The 17,592-nt window shown below is 43.8% G+C and overlaps 1 protein-coding gene across 2 annotated transcripts in view; it reads left to right on the top strand.

The window, feature by feature from the left end:
* The window catches only part of DNAJC5G (DnaJ heat shock protein family (Hsp40) member C5 gamma), a 48,036-nt gene that overhangs the window by 28,453 nt on the left and 1,991 nt on the right, over window positions 1-17,592 (top strand). The window lies entirely within an intron of this gene.

The following is a 17,592-nucleotide window of genomic DNA, read 5'->3' as shown; positions in this document are numbered from 1 at the left end:
TACACATAGGGGTTATTCAGTCGGCATTACAGCTGTACCGGTATCCCAGGTATATAGTGACTGCCTATTTACTATACACATAGGGGGTTATTCAGTCGGCATTACAGCTGTACAGGTATCCCAGGTATATAGTGACTGCCTATTTACTATACACATAGGGGGTTATTCAGTCGGCATTACAGCTGTACCGGTATCCCAGGTATATAGTGACTGCCTATTTACTATACACATAGGGGGTTATTCAGTCTGCATTACAGCTGTACCGGTATCCCAGGTATATAGTGACTGCCTATTTACTATACACATAGGGGGTTATTCAGTCGGCATTACAGCTGTACCGGTATCCCAGGTATATAGTGACTGCCTATTTATTATACACATTGGGGGGTTATTCAGTCTGCATTACAGCTGTACCGGTATCCCAGGTATATAGTGACTGCCTATTTACTATACACATTGGGGGGTTATTCAGTCTGCATTACAGCTGTACCGGTATCCCAGGTATATAGTGACTGCCTATTTACTATACACATATGGGGTTATTCAGTCGGCATTACAGCTGTACCGGTATCCCAGGTATATAGTGACTGCCTATTTACTATACACATAGGGGGTTATTCAGATGTGCATTACAGCTGTACCGGTATCCCAGGTATATAGTGACTGCCTATTTACTATACACATAGGGGGTTATTCAGTCTGCATTACAGCTGTACCGGTATCCCAGGTATATAGTGACTGCCTATTTACTATACACATAGGGGGTTATTCAGTCTGCATTACAGCTGTACTGGTATCCCAGGTATATAGTGATTTACTATACACATAGGGGGTTATTCAGTCGGCATTACAGCTGTACCGGTATCCCAGGTATATAGTGACTGCCTATTTACTATACACATAGGGGGTTATTCAGTCTGCATTACAGCTGTACCGGTATCCCAGGTATATAGTGATTTACTATACACATAGGGGGTTATTCAGTCGGCATTACAGCTGTACCGGTATCCCAGGTATATAGTGACTGCCTATTTACTATACACATAGGGGGTTATTCAGTCTGCATTACAGCTGTACCGGTATCCCAGGTATATAGTGACTGCCTATTTACTATACACATAGGGGGTGATTCAGTTTGCATTACAGCTGTACCGGTATCCCAGGTATATAGTGACTGCCTATTTACTATACACATAGGGGGTTATTCAGTCTGCATTACAGCTGTACCGGTATCCCAGGTATATAGTGACTGCCTATTTACTATACACATAGGGGGTTATTCAGTCGGCATTCCAGCTGTACCGGTATCCCAGGTATATAGTGACTGCCTATTTACTATACGCATAGGGGGTTATTCAGTCGGCATTACAGCTGTACCGGTATCCCAGGTATATAGTGACTGTCTATTTACTATACGCATAGGGGGTTATTCAGTCGGCATTACAGCTGTACCGGTATCCCAGGTATATAGTGACTGCCTATTTACTATACGCATAGGGGGTTATTCAGTCGGCATTACAGCTGTACCGGTATCCCAGGTATATAGTGACTGCCTATTTACTATACACATAGGGGGTGATTCAGTCGGCATTACAGCTGTACCGCTATCCCAGGTATATAGTGACTGCCTATTTACTATACACATAGGGGGTTATTCAGTCTGCATTACAGCTGTACCGGTATCCCAGGTATATAGTGACTGCCTATTTACTATACACATAGGGGGTTATTCAGTCGGCATTACAGCTGTACCGCTATCCCAGGTATATAGTGACTGCCTATTTACTATACACATAGGGGGTTATTCAGTCGGCATTACAGCTGTACCGGTATCCCAGGTATATAGTGACTGCCTATTTACTATACACATAGGGGGTTATTCAGTCTGCATTACAGCTGTACCGGTATCCCAGGTATATAGTGACTGCCTATTTACTATACACATAGGGGGTTATTCAGTCTGCATTACAGCTGTACCGGTATCCCAGGTATATAGTGACTGCCTATTTACTATACACATAGGGGGTTATTCAGATGTGCACGCACCACTGACAGCGTGTACTGTGCCGGTATCCCAGGTATATAGTGACTGCCTATTTACTATACACATAGGGGGTTATTCAGTCGGCATTACAGCTGTACCGGTATCCCAGGTATATAGTGACTGCCTATTTACTATACACATAGGGGGTTATTCAGTCGGCATTACAGCTGTACCGGTATCCCAGGTATATAGTGACTGCCTATTTACTATACACATAGGGGGTTTTTCAGTCTGCATTACAGCTGTACCGGTATCCCAGGTATATAGTGACTGCCTATTTACTATACACATAGGGGGTTATTCAGTCTGCATTACAGCTGTACCGGTATCCCAGGTATATAGTGACTGCCTATTTACTATACACATAGGGGGTTATTCAGTCGGCATTACAGCTGTACCGCTATCCCAGGTATATAGTGACTGCCTATTTACTATACACATACTGTAGGGCAGGGGTTCCCAATCTTTTTTGAATCACGGCACCCTAGAGTACAAGGGTTTTTTCTCGGCACCCCTAGGCCCAAAAAAAAGTTGAAAAACGTCAATCAAATTAAGTGAATTGTGTTTATATGTGATCCTTAGGTTCAGTTATATTGTAAAGGGTTGCTTGTACACATATTTTATGATTGGAAGTCACCAGAACTGGTTTTGTCCATAAATAAATGACCATAAATAATTTTAATTGGTCTTGTACCACCAACCCGAGGCACCCCTGCAAGTGTCCCAAGGCACCCCAGGGAGCCACGGCACACAGTTTGGGAACCACTGCTGTAGGGGGTGATTCAGTCTGCATTACAGCTGTACCGGTATCCCAGGTATATAGTGACTGCCTATTTACTATACACATAGGGGGTTATTCAGTCGGCATTCCAGCTGTACCGGTATCCCAGGTATATAGTGACTGCCTATTTACTATACGCATAGGGGGTTATTCAGTCGGCATTACAGCTGTACCGGTATCCCAGGTATATAGTGACTGCCTATTTACTATACACATAGGGGGTTATTCAGTCTGCATTACAGCTGTACCGGTATCCCAGGTATATAGTGACTGCCTATTTACTATACACATAGGGGGTTATTCAGATGTGCACGCACCACTGACAGCGTGTACTGTGCCGGTATCCCAGGTATATAGTGACTGCCTATTTACTATACACATAGGGGGTTATTCAGTCGGCATTACAGCTGTACCGGTATCCCAGGTATATAGTGACTGCCTATTTACTATACACATAGGGGGTTTTTCAGTCTGCATTACAGCTGTACCGGTATCCCAGGTATATAGTGACTGCCTATTTACTATACACATAGGGGGTTATTCAGTCTGCATTACAGCTGTACCGGTATCCCAGGTATATAGTGACTGCCTATTTACTATACACATAGGGGGTTATTCAGTCGGCATTACAGCTGTACCGCTATCCCAGGTATATAGTGACTGCCTATTTACTATACACATAGGGGGTTATTCAGTCGGCATTACAGCTGTACCGGTATCCCAGGTATATAGTGACTGCCTATTTACTATACACATAGGGGGTTATTCAGATGTGCACACACCACTGACAGCGTGCACTGTGCCGGTATCCCAGGTATATAGTGACTGCCTATTTACTATACACATAGGGGGTTATTCAGATGTGCACACACCACTGACAGCGTGTACTGTGCCGGTATCCCAGGTATATAGTGACTGCCTATTTACTATACACATAGGGGGTTATTCAGTCTGCATTACAGCTGTACCGGTATCCCAGGTATATAGTGACTGCCTATTTACTATACACATAGGGGGTTATTCAGATGTGCACGCACCACTGACAGCGTGCACTGTGCCGGTATCCCAGGTATATAGTAACTGCCTATTTACTATACACATAGGGGGTTATTCAGTCGGCATTACAGCTGTACCGGTATCCCAGGTATATAGCGACTGCCTATTTACTATACACATAGGGGGTTATTCAGTCGGCATTACAGCTGTACCGGTATCCCAGGTATATAGTGACTGCCTATTTACTATACACATAGGGGGTTATTCAGCTGTGCACGCACCATTGACAGCGTGTACTGTGCCGGTATCCCAGGTATATAGTAACTGCCTATTTACTGTACACATAGGGGGTTATTCAGATGTGCACGCACCACTGACAGCGTGTACTGTGCCGGTATCCCAGGTATATAGTGACTGCCTATTTACTATACACATAGGGGGTTATTCAGTCTGCATTACAGCTGTACCGGTATCCCAGGTATATAGTGTCTGCCTATTTACTATACACATAGGGGGTTATTAAGTCTGCATTACAGCTGTACCGGTATCCCAGGTATATAGTGACTGCCTATTTACTATACACATAGGGGGTTATTCAGTCGGCATTACAGCTGTACCGGTATCCCAGGTATATAGTGACTGCCTATTTACTATACACATAGGGGGTTATTCAGTCGGCATTACAGCTGTACCGGTATCCCAGGTATATAGTGACTGCCTATTTACTATACACATAGGGGGTTATTCAGCTGTGCACGCACCATTGACAGCGTGTACTGTGCCGGTATCCCAGGTATATAGTAACTGCCTATTTACTGTACACATAGGGGGTTATTCAGATGTGCACGCACCACTGACAGCGTGTACTGTGTGCACAGGGAAGCAATGTTTTTCTCCTGTGCATACGTTGGGTGTGAGCCGGCAAACTGCTAGTTCACAGTCCTGTTCACACCTACCAGTGCGGATGGGGGAGCGTGGGGCGGCGGTGAGGGGACACTCCTTGGGAACGCCCAGCATTTCCCATGCGAATTAGGGCTGCCGCGGCTGACGGGCGGGCAGCTGACATCACCGGGTTTTAGCTGCCCGCCCTCTTCCCGTAGTCCTCAGCCAAATCCCTGGCATCCATAGGGAAAACCCTGACCCAGGTTCAGTGAAAACAGAGCAGACCCGGGTCCGACGTGCTGTGTGAATGGAGTATGAAGCTGGGTCCGACCCTGGATACTCCAGTGTACGAAGACCAGGGTCCGACCAGGGATTTTGGTGTAAAAGGGGTATTAGAAGGGCAAAAATGAGCAATATCTTTATAAAGGTAATCTAGTGTACGGGGCTTATGTCGTGACCCTGAGGAATATTGTTGTGAATGATTTGCACAGTTACATGTAACATTGAGGAGATGCCTGGTGTGTGAAGCAGAGTGTCATTTACTTTCACCTTTCACTTGCTGTCTACTACATACAAAAACCCAGAAGTAGCCCGAACCTGTCCGCCCACTTCTGTGACCTCAGGAGTTGGCTGGACTGGTTGGTTAGATGTGTGGGGAACGGTTTTAGTTGGGTGGTTGGAGGTTTGAAGGGTTTTAGAAAAGTTGGTCTGATGTGTGGCCAGCATAAGCCTGAGCTGATCATCTTCCCGCCCTCCTGTAAACCACACATCCAGTATCTCACAGTCCTGTCGTTTCCACCTCAGAGATAGTTCCCGGGTCTGAAAGTTGGTCTGATGTGTGGCCAGCATAAGCCTGAGCTGATCATCTTCCCGCCCTCCTGTAAACCACACATCCAGTATCTCTCACAGTCCTGTCGTTTCCACCTCAGAGATAGTTCCCGGGTCTGAAAGTTGGTCTGATGTGTGGCCAGCATAAGCCTGAGCTGATCATCTTCCCGCCCTCCTGTAAACCACACATCCAGCATCTCACAGTCCTGTCGTTTCCACCTCAGAGATAGTTCCCGGGTCTGAAAGTTGGTCTGATGTGTGGCCAGCATAAGCCTGAGCTGATCATCTTCCCGCTCTCCTGTAAACCACACATCCAGCATCTCTCACAGTCCTGTCGTTTCCACCTCAGAGATAGTTCCCGGGTCTGAAAGTTGGTCTGATGTGTGGCCAGCATAAGCCTGAGCTGATCATCTTCCCGCTCTCCTGTAAACCACACATCCAGTATCTCACAGTCCTGTCGTTTCCACCTCAGAGATAGTTCCCGGGTCTGAAAGTTGGTCTGATGTGTGGCCAGCATAAGCCTGAGCTGATCATCTTCCCGCTCTCCTGTAAACCACACATCCAGTATCTCACAGTCCTGTCGTTTCCACCTCAGAGATAGTTCCCGGGTCTGAAAGTTGGTCTGATGTGTGGCCAGCATAAGCCTGAGCTGATCATCTTCCCGCCCTCCTGTAAACCACACATCCAGCATCTCACAGTCCTGTCGTTTCCACCTCAGAGATAGTTCCCGGGTCTGAAAGTTGGTCTGATGTGTGGCCAGCATAAGCCTGAGCTGAACATCTTCCCGCTCTCCTGTAAACCACACATCCAGCATCTCACAGTCCTGTCGTTTCCACCTCAGAGATAGTTCCCGGGTCTGAAAGTTGGTCTGATGTGTGGCCAGCATAAGCCTGAGCTGATCATCTTCCCGCTCTCCTGTAAACCACACATCCAGTATCTCACAGTCCTGTCGTTTCCACCTCAGAGATAGTTCCCGGGTCTGAAAGTTGGTCTGATGTGTGGCCAGCATAAGCCTGAGCTGATCATCTTCCCGCTCTCCTGTAAACCACACATCCAGTATCTCACAGTCCTGTCGTTTCCACCTCAGAGATAGTTCCCGGGTCTGAAAGTTGGTCTGATGTGTGGCCAGCATAAGCCTGAGCTGATCATCTTCCCGCTCTCCTGTAAACCACACATCCAGCATCTCACAGTCCTGTCGTTTCCACCTCAGAGATAGTTCCCGGGTCTGATGTGTGGCCAGCATAAGCCTGAGCTGATCATCTTCCCGCTCTCCTGTAAACCACACATCCAGTATCTCACAGTCCTGTCGTTTCCACCTCAGAGATAGTTCCCGGGTCTGAAAGTTGGTCTGATGTGTGGCCAGCATAAGCCTGAGCTGATCATCTTCCCGCCCTCCTGTAAACCACACATCCAGCATCTCACAGTCCTGTCGTTTCCACCTCAGAGATAGTTCCCGGGTCTGAAAGTTGGTCTGATGTGTGGCCAGCATAAGCCTGAGCTGAACATCTTCCCGCTCTCCTGTAAACCACACATCCAGCATCTCACAGTCCTGTCGTTTCCACCTCAGAGATAGTTCCCGGGTCTGAAAGTTGGTCTGATGTGTGGCCAGCATAAGCCTGAGCTGATCATCTTCCCGCTCTCCTGTAAACCACACATCCAGTATCTCACAGTCCTGTCGTTTCCACCTCAGAGATAGTTCCCGGGTCTGAAAGTTGGTCTGATGTGTGGCCAGCATAAGCCTGAGCTGATCATCTTCCCGCTCTCCTGTAAACCACACATCCAGTATCTCACAGTCCTGTCGTTTCCACCTCAGAGATAGTTCCCGGGTCTGAAAGTTGGTCTGATGTGTGGCCAGCATAAGCCTGAGCTGATCATCTTCCCGCTCTCCTGTAAACCACACATCCAGCATCTCACAGTCCTGTCGTTTCCACCTCAGAGATAGTTCCCGGGTCTGAAAGTTGGTCTGATGTGTGGCCAGCATAAGCCTGAGCTGATCATCTTCCCGCTCTCCTGTAAACCACACATCCAGTATCTCACAGTCCTGTCGTTTCCACCTCAGAGATAGTTCCCGGGTCTGAAAGTTGGTCTGATGTGTGGCCAGCATAAGCCTGAGCTGATCATCTTCCCGCCCTCCTGTAAACCACACATCCAGCATCTCACAGTCCTGTCGTTTCCACCTCAGAGATAGTTCCCGGGTCTGATGTGTGGCCAGCATAAGCCTGAGCTGATCATCTTCCCGCTCTCCTGTAAACCACACATCCAGTATCTCACAGTCCTGTCGTTTCCACCTCAGAGATAGTTCCCGGGTCTGAAAGTTGGTCTGATGTGTGGCCAGCATAAGCCTGAGCTGATCATCTTCCCGCTCTCCTGTAAACCACACATCCAGTATCTCACAGTCCTGTCGTTTCCACCTCAGAGATAGTTCCCGGGTCTGAAAGTTGGTCTGATGTGTGGCCAGCATAAGCCTGAGCTGATCATCTTCCCGCCCTCCTGTAAACCACACATCCAGCATCTCACAGTCCTGTCGTTTCCACCTCAGAGATAGTTCCCGGGTCTGAAAGTTGGTCTGATGTGTGGCCAGCATAAGCCTGAGCTGATCATCTTCCCGCCCTCCTGTAAACCACACATCCAGCATCTCACAGTCCTGTCGTTTCCACCTCAGAGATAGTTCCCGGGTCTGATGTGTGGCCAGCATAAGCCTGAGCTGATCATCTTCCCGCTCTCCTGTAAACCACACATCCAGTATCTCACAGTCCTGTCGTTTCCACCTCAGAGATAGTTCCCGGGTCTGATGTGTGGCCAGCATAAGCCTGAGCTGATCATCTTCCCGCTCTCCTGTAAACCACACATCCAGCATCTCTCACAGTCCTGTCGTTTCCACCTCAGAGATAGTTCCCGGGTCTGAAAGTTGGTCTGATGTGTGGCCAGCATAAGCCTGAGCTGATCATCTTCCCGCCCTCCTGTAAACCACACATCCAGCATCTCACAGTCCTGTCGTTTCCACCTCAGAGATAGTTCCCGGGTCTGAAAGTTGGTCTGATGTGTGGCCAGCATAAGCCTGAGCTGATCATCTTCCCGCCCTCCTGTAAACCACACATCCAGCATCTCACAGTCCTGTCGTTTCCACCTCAGAGATAGGGTCTGATCCGGGAACTATCTCACCCAGGATGCTACAAGGCCTCATCCACTCACTGCTCATCTCCCAGATTGGACAGCTGTCGGCCTCTCTCCACTCCAATCTATCCTCAGTGCTGCTGCCCGGCTCATCTTCCTCTCCAAACGTACTATGTCCCCCTCCCCTTTCTTACAAGCCCCGCACTGGCTCCCCTCTACCTTCAGAATACAATTCAAGCTCACCTACAAAGCCATCACCCATTCCTCTCCCACCTACATATCTGACCTTGGCCCTTATTCACATCTGATTGCAGTACAAATTCTCAAAATGGGCAAAACCATGTGCACTGCAGGTGGGGCAGATGTAACCTGTGCAGAGAGAGTTAGATATGGGTGGGGTGTGTTGAAATTGAAATCTAAATTGCAGTGTAAAAATAATGCACCCAGTATTTACCCTGCACAGAAACAAAATAACTCACCCAAATCTAACTCTCTCTATACATGTTACATCTGCCCCACCTGCAGTGCACATGGTTTTGCCCATTTTGAGAACAAATTTGTACTGCGATCAGATCTGAATAAGGGCCTTTGTCTCTCTTTACACTCCCACCCGCCCTCTCCACTCCACAAATGCACTGTCTCTCCTGCAAACTGGTTACTTCCTCCCATTCCCCACTCAGGACTTTGACCTTTGTGCTCTGTATCTCTGGAATTCTCTACCCCTCCCTATCAGACTTTCCACTTCCCTACAAAACATAAAGCGAGCACTCAAGACCCCACTTCTTCATTAAATCCAACCGTTTCTCATCCTAACCCTATGTTCTATCACTTCTATCCCTCCTGTGTCACCCCAGCTTGTCTACCCCTTAGAATGTAAGCTCTAACGAGCAGGGCCCTCTCCTCATGTGCTGTACTTAGAATATATCTCTGCCACTGTTATAATTGCGTCAGTGTCCACTGCTGCAACAGTCTTATTTAAATTTGTACTGTAAATCACAATCTTTCTTGTATTGTTCTTTGCTCATCTATGTATTGTCAGGAGCTGCAGAACCCTTGTGGCACCATATAAATAACCCATAATAATATATACACACACATATACACCGTAGTATTCCCCTCATCTATGTATTGTCAGGTGCTGCAGAACCCTTGTGGCCCCATATAAATAACCCATAATAATATATACACACATACATATACACCATAGTATTCCCCTCATCTATGTATTGTCAGGCGCTGCAGAACCCTTGTGGTACCATATAAATAACCCATAATAATATATACACATACATATACACCGTAGTATTCCCTCATCTATGTACTGTCAGGTGCTGCAGAACCCTTGTGGCCCCATATAAATAACCCATAATAATATATACACATACATATACACCGTAGTATCACCTCATCTATGTATTGTCAGGTGCTGCAGAACCCTTGTGGCCCCATATAAATAACCCATAATAATATATACACATACATATACACCGTAGTATTCCCTCATCTATGTACTGTCAGGTGCTGCAGAACCCTTGTGGCCCCATATAAATATCCCATAATAATATATACACATACATATACACCGTAGTATTCCCCTCATCTATGTTTTGTCAGGTGCTGCAGAACCCTTGTGGCGCCATATAAATATACCATAATATTATATACACATACATATACACCGTAGTATTCCCCTCATCTATGTACTGTCAGGTGCTGCAGAACCCTTGAGGCCCCATATAAATAACCCATAATAATATATACACATACATATACACCGTAGTATTCCCTCATCTATGTACTGTCAGGTGCTGCAGAACCCTTGTGGCACCATATAAATACCCCATAATAATATACACATACATATACAGCGTAGTATTCCCCTCATCTATGTATTGTCAGGTGCTGCAGAACCCTTGTGGCCCCATATAAATATCCCATAATAATATATACACATACATATACACCGTAGTATTCCCCTCATCTATGTACTGTCAGGTGCTGCAGAACCCTTGTGGTACCATATAAATACCCCATAATAATATATACACATACATATACACCATAGTATTCCCCTCATCTATGTATTGTCAGGTGCTGCAGAACCCTTGTGGCACCATATAAATAACCCATAATAATATATACACATACATATACACCGTAGTATTCCCTCATCTATGTACTGTCAGGTGCTGCGGAACCCTTGTGGCGCCATATAAATATCCCATAATAATATATATACATATACACCGTAGTATCCCCTCATCTATGTATTGTCAGGAGCTGCAGAACCCTTGTGGCCCCATATAAATAACCCATAATAATATATACACCTACATATACACCGTAGTATTCCCTCATCTATGTACTGTCAGGTGCTGCAGAACCCTTGTGGTACCATATAAATAACCCCATAATAATATACACACATACATATACACCGTAGTATTCCCCTCATCTATGTACTGTCAGGTGCTGCAGAACCCTTGTGGCACCATATAAATAACACATAATAATATATACACACATACATATACACCGTAGTATTCCCCTCATCTATGTACTGTCAGGTGCTGCGGAACCCTTGTGGCACCATATAAATAACACATGATAATATATACACACATACACCGTAGTATTCCCCTCATCTATGTACTGTCAGGTGCTGCGGAACCCTTGTGGCGCCATATAAATATCCCATAATAATATATACACATACATATACACCATAGTATTCCCCTCATCTATGTACTGTCAGGTGCTGCGGAACCCTTGTGGCCCCATATAAATATCCCATAGTAATATATACACATACATATACACCGTAGTATTCCCTCATCTATGTACTGTCAGGTGCTGCGGAACCCTTGTGGCCCCATATAAATAACCCATAATAATATATACACACATACATATACACCGTAGTATTCCCTCATCTATGTACTGTCAGGTGCTGCAGAACCCTTGTGGCCCCATATAAATAACCCATAATAATATATACATACATATACACCGTAGTATTCCCCTCATCTATGTATTGTCAGGTGCTGCAGAACCCTTGTGGTCCCATATAAATAACCCATAATAATATATACACACATACATATACACCGTAGTATTCCCTCATCTATGTACTGTCAGGCGCTGCAGAACCCTTGTGGCACCATATAAATATCCCATAATAATATATACACATACATATACACCGTAGTATTCCCTCATCTATGTACTGTCAGGTGCTGCAGAACCCTTGTGGCCCCATATAAATAACCCATAATAATATATACACATACATATACACCGTAGTATTCCCCTCATCTATGTACTGTCAGGTGCTGCAGAACCCTTGTGGCCCCATATAAATATCCCATAATAATATATACACATACATATACACCGTAGTATTCCCTCATCTATGTACTGTCAGGTGCTGCAGAACCCTTGTGGCCCCATATAAATAACCCATAATAATATATACACATACATATACACCGTAGTATTCCCCTCATCTATGTACTGTCAGGTGCTGCAGAACCCTTGTGGCGCCATATAAATACCCCATAATAATATATACACATACATATACACCATAGTATTCCCCTCATCTATGTATTGTCAGGTGCTGCAGAACCCTTGTGGCACCATATAAATAACCCATAATAATATATACACATACATATACACCGTAGTTTTCCCTCATCTATGTATTGTCAGGTGCTGCAGAACCCTTGTGGCGCCATATAAATAACCCATAATAATATATACACATACATATACACCGTAGTATTCCCTCATCTATGTACTGTCAGGTGCTGCAGAACCCTTGTGGTACCATATAAATAACCCCATAATAATATACACACATACATATACACCGTAGTATTCCCCTCATCTATGTACTGTCAGGTGCTGCAGAACCCTTGTGGTGCCATATAAATATCCCATAATAATATATACACATACATATACACCGTAGTATTCCCCTCATCTATGTACTGTCAGGTGCTGCAGAACCCTTGTGGCCCCATATAAATAACCCATAATAATATATACACATACATATACACCGTAGTATCCCCTCATCTATGTACTGTCAGGTGCTGCAGAACCCTTGTGGCGCCATATTAATAACCCATAATAATATACACATACATATACACCGTAGTATCCCCTCATCTATGTACTGTCAGGTGCTGCAGAACCCTTGTGGCACCATATAAATAACACATGATAATATATACACACATACACCGTAGTATTCCCCTCATCTATGTACTGTCAGGTGCTGCGGAACCCTTGTGGCCCCATATAAATATCCCATAATAATATATACACATACATATACACCGTAGTATTCCCTCATCTATGTACTGTCAGGTGCTGCAGAACCCTTGTGGCCCCATATAAATAACCCATAATAATATATACACATACATATACACCGTAGTATTCCCCTCATCTATGTACTGTCAGGCGCTGCAGAACCCTTGTGGCGCCATATAAATAACCCATAATAATATATACACATACATATACACCGTAGTATTCCCCTCATCTATGTATTGTCAGGCGCTGCAGAACCCTTGTGGCACCATATAAATAACCCATAATAATATACACACATACATATACACCGTAGTATTCCCCTCATCTATGTATTGTCAGACGCTGCAGAACCCTTGTGGCCCCATATAAATAACACATAATAATATATACACATACATATACACCGTAGTATTCCCCTCATCTATGTACTGTCAGGCGCTGCAGAACCCTTGTGGCGCCATATAAATAACCCATAATAATATATACACATACATATACACCGTAGTATTCCCCTCATCTATGTATTGTCAGGCGCTGCAGAACCCTTGTGGCACCATATAAATAACCCATAATAATATACACACATACATATACACCGTAGTATTCCCCTCATCTATGTATTGTCAGACGCTGCAGAACCCTTGTGGCCCCATATAAATAACCCATAATAATATACACACATACATATACACCGTAGTATTCCCCTCATCTATGTACTGTCAGGTGCTGCAGAACCCTTGTGGCGCCATATAAATATCCCATAATAATATACACACATACATATACACCGTAGTATTACCCTCATCTATGTACTGTCAGGCGCTGCAGAACCCTTGTGGCGCCATATAAATATCCCATAATAATATATACACACATATACACCGTAGTATTCCCCTCATCTATGTACTGTCAGGTGCTGCAGAACCCTTGTGGCGCCATATAAATAACCCATAATAATATATACACACATACATATACACCGTAGTATTCCCCTCATCTATGTATTGTCAGGTGCTGCAGAACCCTTGTGGCGCCATATAAATATCCCATAATAATATATACACATACATATACACCGTAGTATTCCCCTCATCTATGTACTGTCAGGTGCTGCAGAACCCTGGTGGCACCATATAAATATCCCATAATAATATACACACACATACATATACACCGTAGTATTCCCTCATCTATGTATTGTCAGGTGCTGCAGAACCCTTGTGGTACCATATAAATAACCCATAATAATATATACACATGCATATACACCGTAGTATTCCCTCATCTATGTACTGTCAGGCGCTGCAGAACCCTTGTGGCACCATATAAATAACCCATAATAATATATACACCTACATATACACCGTAGTATTCCCTCATCTATGTATTGTCAGGCGCTGCAGAACCCTTGTGGCACCATATAAATAACCCATAATAATATACACACATACATATACACCGTAGTATTCCCCTCATCTATGTATTGTCAGGTGCTACAGAACCCTTGTGGCCCCATATAAATATCCCATAATAATATATACACATACATATACACCGTAGTATTCCCTCATCTATGTACTGTCAGGCGCTGCAGAACCCTTGTGGCCCCATATAAATAACCCATAATAATATATACACACACATACATATACACCGTAGTATTCCCCTCATCTATGTATTGTCAGGTGCTGCAGAACCCTTGTGGCCCCATATAAATAACCCATAATAATATATACACATACATATACACCGTAGTATCCCCTCATCTATGTATTGTCAGGCGCTGCAGAACCCTTGTGGCCCCATATAAATAACCCATAATAATATATACACACATACATATACACCGTAGTATTCCCCTCATCAATGTATTGTCAGGTGCTGCAGAACCCTTGTGGCCCCATATAAATAACCCATAATAATATATACACACATACATATACACCGTAGTATTCCCCTCATCTATGTATTGTCAGGTGCTGCAGAACCCTTGTGGCCCCATATAAATAACCCATAATAATATATACACATACATATGCACTGTAGTATTCCCCTCATCTATGTACTGTCAGGTGCTGCAGAACCCTTGTGGCACCATATAAATAACCCATAATAATATATACACATACATATACACCGTAGTATTCCCCTCATCTATGTACTGTCAGGTGCTGCAGAACCCTTGTGGCACCATATAAATAACCCATAATAATATATACACATACATATACACCGTAGTATCCCCTCATCTATGTACTGTCAGGCGCTGCAGAACCCTTGTGGCGCCATATAAATATCCCATAATAATATATACACACATATACACCGTAGTATTCCCCTCATCTATGTACTGTCAGGTGCTGCAGAACCCTTGTGGCACCATATAAATAACCCATAATAATATACACACATACATATACACCGTAGTATTCCCCTCATCTATGTACTGTCAGGTGCTGCAGAACCCTTGTGGCACCATATAAATAACCCATAATAATATACACACATACATATACACCGTAGTATTCCCTCATCTATGTACTGTCAGGTGCTGCAGAACCCTTGTGGCACCATATAAATAACCCATAATAATATACACACATACATATACACCGTAGTATTCCCCTCATCTATGTACTGTCAGGTGCTGCAGAACCCTTGTGGCCCCATATAAATATCCCATAATAATATATACACATACATATACACCGTAGTATTCCCCTCATCTATGTATTGTCAGGTGCTACAGAACCCTTGTGGCCCCATATAAATATCCCATAATAATATATACACATACATATACACCGTAGTATTCCCTCATCTATGTACTGTCAGGCGCTGCAGAACCCTTGTGGCCCCATATAAATAACCCATAATAATATATACACACACATACATATACACCGTAGTATTCCCCTCATCTATGTATTGTCAGGTGCTGCAGAACCCTTGTGGCCCCATATAAATAACCCATAATAATATATACACATACATATACACCGTAGTATCCCCTCATCTATGTATTGTCAGGCGCTGCAGAACCCTTGTGGCCCCATATAAATAACCCATAATAATATATACACACATACATATACACCGTAGTATTCCCCTCATCAATGTATTGTCAGGTGCTGCAGAACCCTTGTGGCCCCATATAAATAACCCATAATAATATATACACACATATACACCGTAGTATTCCCCTCATCTATGTATTGTCATATGCTGCAGAACCCTTGTGGCGCCATATAAATAACCCATAATAATATACACACATACATATACACCGTAGTATCACCTCATCTATGTACTGTCAGGTGCTGCAGAACCCTTGTGGCCCCATATAAATAACCCATAATAATATATACACATACATATACACCGTAGTATTCCCCTCATCTATGTACTGTCAGGTGCTGCAGAACCCTTGTGGCCCCATATAAATACCCCATAATAATATATACACACATACATATACACCGTAGTATTCCCCTCATCTATGTATTGTCAGGTGCTGCAGAACCCTTGTGGCCCCATATAAATAACCCATAATAATATATACACATACATATGCACTGTAGTATTCCCCTCATCTATGTACTGTCAGGTGCTGCAGAACCCTTGTGGCACCATATAAATAACCCATAATAATATATACACATACATATACACCGTAGTATCCCCTCATCTATGTACTGTCAGGTGCTTCAGAACCCTTGTGGCACCATATAAATAACCCATAATAATACATACACATACATATACACCGTAGTATTCCCCTCATCTATGTACTGTCAGGTGCTGCAGAACCCTTGTGGCCCCATATAAATAACCCATAATAATATATACACATACATATACACCGTAGTATTCCCTTCATCTATGTACTGTCAGGTGCTGCAGAACCCTTGTGGCCCCATATAAATAACCCATAATAATATACACACATACATATACACCGTAGTATTCCCCTCATCTATGTATTGTGAGGTGCTGCAGAACCCTTGTGGCCCCATATAAATAACCCATAATAATATATACACATACATATACACCGTAGTATTCCCCTCATCTATGTATTGTCAGGCGCTGCAGAACCCTTGTGGCCCCATATAAATATCCCATAATAATATATACACATACATTTACACCGTAGTATTCCCTCATCTATGTACTGTCAGGTGCTGCAGAACCCTTGTGGCACCATATAAATAACCCATAATAATATATACACATACATATACACCGTAGTATTCCCCTCATCTATGTATTGTCAGGTGCTGCAGAACCCTTGTGGCCCCATATAAATAACCCATAATAATATATACACATACATATGCACTGTAGTATTCCCCTCATCTATGTACTGTCAGGTGCTGCAGAACCCTTGTGGCACCATATAAATAACCCATAATAATATATACACATACATATACACCGTAGTATCCCCTCATCTATGTACTGTCAGGTGCTGCAGAACCCTTGTGGCACCATATAAATAACCCATAATAATACATACACATACATATACACCGTAGTATTCCCCTCATCTATGTATTGTCAGGTGCTGCAGAACCCTTGTGGCCCCATATAAATAACCCATAATAATATATACACATACATA

Source organism: Crinia signifera, chromosome 3 (assembly GCF_055691185.1).
Source record: "Crinia signifera chromosome 3, ASM5569118v1, whole genome shotgun sequence".
NCBI classification, from domain to species: domain Eukaryota; kingdom Metazoa; phylum Chordata; class Amphibia; order Anura; family Myobatrachidae; genus Crinia; species Crinia signifera.
This window is presented reverse-complemented; position numbering and strand designations above follow the sequence as displayed.